The following is a 6,586-nucleotide window of genomic DNA, read 5'->3' as shown; positions in this document are numbered from 1 at the left end:
GAAAGGTCTAATAGCCTGAGGGCAAGAGAAGCCTTTGCAGTCTCTCTGCAACATCCTCAATCTGAGGACCTGGCAAGAAGCAAAGCTGCTGAGGTACCATGGCAGGTTGGCAGATGGTGCCTGTGTCCTGCACAGGGGGAGGCTCCAGCCACTGCCACTTCTCTCCTCCTCGCAGTGCAGGTGCTTTTGGTTGGTGCTCAGCTGGCTCCGATGCCTGCCCTGATAGATCATGTTCCTCCTTGCCTGTTCCCAGGTGACTGCAGATCTGCATGAGGAAGTTAGCTACAGACCAGAAACCTACCAGGAGCACAACAGGAAGGCAAGATGCAGTGTTTGAGATGCTATTAGCCTAGTAATGGGATTACACTAATGGCTACTTCTGCATGTCTGCTATTAATGCAACTTAGGTTGTCACCATGTTTATATAAAAAATGCCAGTATCCTTTTGTTTGGGCCATTTCTTGAACTGCTGCATTGGCAAACCTGAGCAAATGGGATTGCGCACCCACCCCTAGTTGAACTCAGCTCATGATGGCAAAGATGGAAACCTTGTTACAGGCGGGCGTAGGTGAATTTAATGCTCTAATGCCCTTTGCTGGGAATGGAGGGGGTCTTTCTAGAAAGAGAAGAGGCCGTGTGTATGGGGATTTAAACAGGCTGAAAATAAACAACTAAGTGTGAAACTTTAACCTACAGGCCAAAAGCAACCTGTCTTCTCTTACTTTGTGGGAAACTACCATGAGGTAGTTTTACCTAATCGCTATGCGCAGCCTGGATGTTTTATCTAATTCTAAGACGAATGATTTTACCTTTGATAACACAGTACCACTGAAAAGCTTTTGGAACCTTGAGTCATGACAGCTCCAAAAGGAAAAGTTGCCAGCACTACGAAAGATAAGTACAGAAATAAGCAGTCTGAAGCAAAATCATACTGTTCAAGGTTGGGCTTTTATTTAAGGCAAAATATAATCACAACTTTAATATTTATAATATGGATATACACAGAGTTTGTTCTGCCACTATGAAGCTTAGTATTATCACTGCTTTTAAAAAGCTATAAAATCTAGTTTCTATTGTAATCTACAATACAAAACTAATACAATAAACACATTCTGAAAGATCACAGTGTTTAAAACATTAGAAGAGCAGGGGTCCTGCTTTTAAACAATAAGGTGCATTTCTAAAGAATCAAATCAATCTTGATTCTAAGGGCCTGTACCATATTATGGCTGCGAATGGCTATTACACTGAGAAACCAATCTAGGGTGCAGCATGTACTCAAGAAATGAACACAAGATGTTGGAATATATTGAATAAATCAAGTGTCACCACACAAACTAGACATGAAATAATGCTATTTAAGTTCCCTGTACTTTTCCTTGGTATTGGCATTCATGTATATTGCAGAAATACTGAGGGAAAATGGGTATAAAACTGCTATCAAATAGGGCCCTGCATATGCAAATACCTGTGCTTTCCTCTTACTATACAAACAAGCCTTACTAATTCCGTGGGACTTGTGTAAAGGAAAGTTTGTAGGCTTGGGGTCCAGAATGATGTGGTTTTAGCCCCTGTTTCACATGTGTGGAAGGACCTAACCTTGCATGCTTGAAATCAAGTGGAGATTCACCACTGACATCAGCAGGTGGCACATCAGGCCCTTAACATGAGCGCAGGAGGCCAAATCGGTGCAAAATCAGACCACTGTTAGAGGAAATCTTTCTTCTGTCATGTGTGGTCCTGGTAATGAAGACAGCAGCAGAGTTCTATTTCTAGTCAACCAGCCTTTCTCTTCTATATGAAGTAAAAATAAATGTTTGAATAGGATTTGTTTTCTTTCACTATGGGATGTAATTGACTTCAGGACATCTACATAAAATTTTCTGGGTAGTATGCATGTATAGTCATGCAGTGCTGTTGCTGAATATCACTGCATTATGAAGTATCTTTTATTCAAATATCATTACACCACTAGGCAAAATGAGTTTTTCATTAATTTTCTGCCATTTTTGTTGGTATTGCTGTACTTGACCTAAATGCCTCCACCTTCTCTTTGAGTCATGCAATTAACAAAGTTAAGGGACTCCCTTGTAAGTATTAAAAATAAATATGGCCTTATGTATTTTCAAGCAGATTGCTATTTATAAAGTGACTGTTTTCACAGCATGACGTAAAATTTTAAATATACAGGGTACAGAACCAACAGTGACACCAGTGACAGTACAAGTTAGTCAGGAGGTTTAATAACTCAATGGCAGGTCGAAAAGTTGGTGCATGTTGGCTTCTGGGATCTATTATTTTAAACTGCCTAGGTATTGATAGTGTACGCTACTTCTATTCCATTAAATTACAGGAGTAGGCAGTAGGTTCAGCTACAGGCAACTCTTTCACAGGCAGGCTTTTTTCAGCATATGATGACTTTGCTATAATGGCAATGAAGCGCTGTTCAAGGCAGCTAAAACCTGTACAGTGCGCACCATGCCACTATCTGTGCAATGAAGCAAACTGTGCTCTCTTGGAAAATGCCTATTCACATCCCCAAATTGCTGTATTGTTTTGTGGGCCCTGAGCATTTTTGGCTTATGGCTTTGAAGTACGTTGTTTCCTCAGTAATGTGATTTTTTGGTCATTTTCTTAGTTCTTAGCTTTCTGCTGCTTGCTACTTAGTCCAGGACATATTTCTATAAACTGAAATGTCTTCTCAGAGCAATCCAGTCTGTGCTGTTAGCCAGCAATTGCTCATCGGTGTAGTTCTTCAAAGGAAGATTACTCTTTAAAATCTACAGGGCAATTCTTATTCCTGATACACTAATCTTCCTACAGATCAGAATATGCACTCATGCCAGTGAATATTCAAGGTATGTAGGAGAAGATTACTGCACCTGAGATTTACTTGGCAAACCTCAGAGATGCACTCTGTCCATGGATCTTATAGGTGCGAGTAACAAGGCTATGCATGTAGTGCATGCATACACTAAAATAGGTCACTGTTTGCATAAAACATGCAGTATGCTATATGCAGATGCTATAACTGTATATGCAGATAAGGATGTCAAGTACAAAAATTTGACTGCTTACGAAAGTTTCCATTTGCACATATTGCACCTGTGTGTGCTTCTGAACACATCAGATAGATACCTCCATTTTGTTTTTTCCACGGTAATTTAAAAACTGATCAGTATTCTTAGCGTAATCTCTACATGTCCATACAATTATTATTAGAACATCAAATTGGCATTATTTAATTTCACAGAGTTGCAAAAACGGTGACCACTTTACTTGCATTCGTTTGTGCTATTTCCCAGAACTATTTAAACATGTATTTTGGGATGTTTAGCCATTTCACTTGGTTTTGATTGTCTTAATAGAATCGAGATACGAAAGAAGTTAACATGCTCCCCGGAAAGTCTCTCTCTTGTTTTATTTAATGATGTAAAACATCAGTGACAGATGTTACACGTTATAATGATTTTTCCTTAGCAGGTGGGAAACTGCAGAGCGAGTGAGAGGAGACCATCTGGGAGCATAAAATAATGTAATGCAAATAAGTGGAACACCCCGCTTAAGCAAAATTAATCAATCTTATTTTCAAGAACAAAAGACCTGGGCTGCTTCTTCAGCCTTCTGAAGTTATGCATAGGTTGGGAAAGAAAGGCAGGGAAACTGAAAGAAACAACAATGCAAACAAAGCAGATACTGAAAGCAGTGGCGCAAAAAGAGTATGTTGTTATGCTGAGGAGTTGTGAGTAGCAGGAAAAAATTAAGATATATTTGTTAGAACTGTACTGTCGATTAGACTTATTGCATCTGGCTCCATGAATCCTGAAGTCACTAAATCTGGATGTTACAGATCTAGTTTCCCTTAAAATTATTCCATGACAGTAATCTAAGGATGACCTACCAAAAGTCATGACTAGTATATATAGCTCCTTATAGTGATATGTAATCTACAGCTTTACTCACAAACTGCACAGTATCTCACAAACTGCATGACAGTAATCTAAGGATGACCTACCAAAAGTCGTGACTAGTATATATAGCTCCTTACGCTGATATGTAATCTACAGCTTTACTCACAAACTGCACCACACAAACACAGGTACATCACAAATTAGCACCAATATCCACACAGCGCATCCTCTTTGCTTTAACAGCATAATCAGAAAGACTTGTGTATCGCTTAAATTCCTATTGCCTACACTTTAAAAACTAAACACAGTCAAGAAACTAATGTGCAAACGTGACGTAGTAACTTGTGGTTTACACTTTGAAAGAGGCTTCTCAAGATTCTGGTAACACAGTCTTTTGTTCCGTCACATGGCAGAATCTGTTCAGGAATACACTTTTTCAGTCTATTAGGGCCCAATTCGGGAGCAGGAAGAGACAGCATCCCACTGAGAATGTCTAGCAAAGGTCGCGTGATTGATTTCTTGAAGCAGTAAAGAGGGAACACAAAGGACCTTATTTTTTTATTACACTGAAAAGTTCTGACAGCTCCGCTCAGGTTACTTTCCTGTCAATGTCTTAAAAGCAATAAATAAAGGCTGCAACAGCATGTATGTAACAGCATATATAGTACAAAGGAAAAAAAGCAGACAGACAATTAAGAGGAGGAAAAAGATGAAAAGATCCTGCTCGTTTCATCACTGGCATTTTCAGAAGAGCCCTGGGGTATATGTACACTGTGTTCAGAAGCTGTGACTACAGCACCTTAACCCAGCTGGGTCAGGTAAGAAAAGCCACAAAGCTCTAAGAATGAGCTCAAACTGCCGTGTCTGATGAAACAGATGAATAATTACGTTCCAAGATTTTACAAGATGTATCCCATGAGACTGGATGTTTAAGTTCCTCTTACTGATCTTAAGTGTCAGTAAACAGACTTGCTGAAGTCAGTGCTGAACTCGCCTAACTTGCAGGGAGATGTTCGGGACCTAGTTTTTGAAAACTGGGTGTCTGCATGGGTTTTCTCACTGTTGAATGGACTAACTCTTAGTCAAATAATGATTTTCTTCCTCACAGGATTAGCGTCAAATGAAGCCAAACACGTGGCTTCATGTGTGGAGGAGGGTTGCGGAGACAGAAGATCTGTTTTGCGGCTGCTGTTGAACACAACACAGAGCAGACCAGAGTCTCCTCCGAACATAAATCAGAAGGAATTAATTCTGCAAAGAGACACAGAGTGAAAACCACTAGAAAACTGTCACTGCTTTCTTAATGTATATTTCCTGGCATCTGTGAAGAATTACATTAAAGATAAATGCAAACATGACCATTCGAAGTTAAGCATAATAAAATGAAGTGATTTTATCTACTGCAATTATGGTAAATTGTAACATGTATGTGGTACATGTCACAGTATCAGCATTCATGACTTGGTCAGGATCTAACTGACAGCATTAATTTATTGTGCTCTAGATTTATTGAGGTTTTGGCAAAGATTTTCTTCTTCAAGCATCTCCTGAGAAATAACTAACTGGAAACAATTAAATGTTGTGGCCCGCTGATAATTAAAAAGTAGGCACTGGGGAGAAAATTAAAAGGTTATGCTTACTATTCCAATATGCGTAGATTCTGTTAAGGCTTCAGCTTGGAGTTGTTTGGGTTTTTTTGACAGTGTAGTTATCAAAACACTAGGTGTTTTTGTTTTATGTTTGCATCTCTAAATAAAAGGATTGGCAATAAATGTAGGATTGCAACAGCTTAAGCCTAGTTCATGGCAGAACCGATCTCTCTGTCTTACAATAAGGTAGAATACAGTTTCAGTAGCTACCTAAATGCTATGGCACAAATGTTGTTACTAGTGTGTTTTAGCTGAGTGGCGTTACCCTACAATAAAAATTGAGGCTGAAAAGCTACTGACCACAGGGAACAAGTGGATAGGCCAAGTTTTACCTTCCTTAAACATTTTCTTAAAAAGGTTCCAGTTATGAAATATATGAGCCACCTGCATTACAGGAAGCAACTAGATTTAAAACCCTAATGGACTTAGGATCTTCACTACTGACAATTGACTTCGCTCTGCTCTAACAGGAGCCTTTCAGCATGGCTGGGCAGAGCACGTGCATTTCTCCATTAACTTTTTGATTTAGCCTCACATACATACCTCCTTTTGAAATACATCATCCTACGCGTACACATCTCACTGCTCAGAGTAACAAAGTAAGTGATATTAATGGCTTTCTTAAAAGACCTTTTATCCCACAAATAATAAGCACGTAATGACTGCATATTGATTTTAACATTTCCATTCAGCAAAAAATCCCTACGTTCTTGACAAACTGATAGAGAAATACGTTGCTTTAGTCACTAATGGAATATGGTTACTTCTGTGATTAAGTAATTAATTAGAGCTGCACAGTGCAAGGCAAAATAGCAGAAATCCTAATCTGCAGCTCATAACAATGCAAGCATCTCATTAAAATAACAGCGCCAAAAGTAGGAATGGGATTACTGTATTAAAATGCAGAAGGATTGCAAGACCTGGCTCCAACTTATAGCCTGATCAAGGCCCACTGAAATTAAATGGGAACTTTAATCCATTAGGCATTAAAAATAAAGAAATTGTAATCTCCTCCAGCTGAGAATG

This window comes from Chroicocephalus ridibundus, chromosome 1 (genome assembly GCF_963924245.1).
Source record: "Chroicocephalus ridibundus chromosome 1, bChrRid1.1, whole genome shotgun sequence".
In the NCBI taxonomy this organism is placed as follows: Eukaryota; Metazoa; Chordata; class Aves; order Charadriiformes; family Laridae; genus Chroicocephalus; species Chroicocephalus ridibundus.
This window is presented reverse-complemented; position numbering follows the sequence as displayed.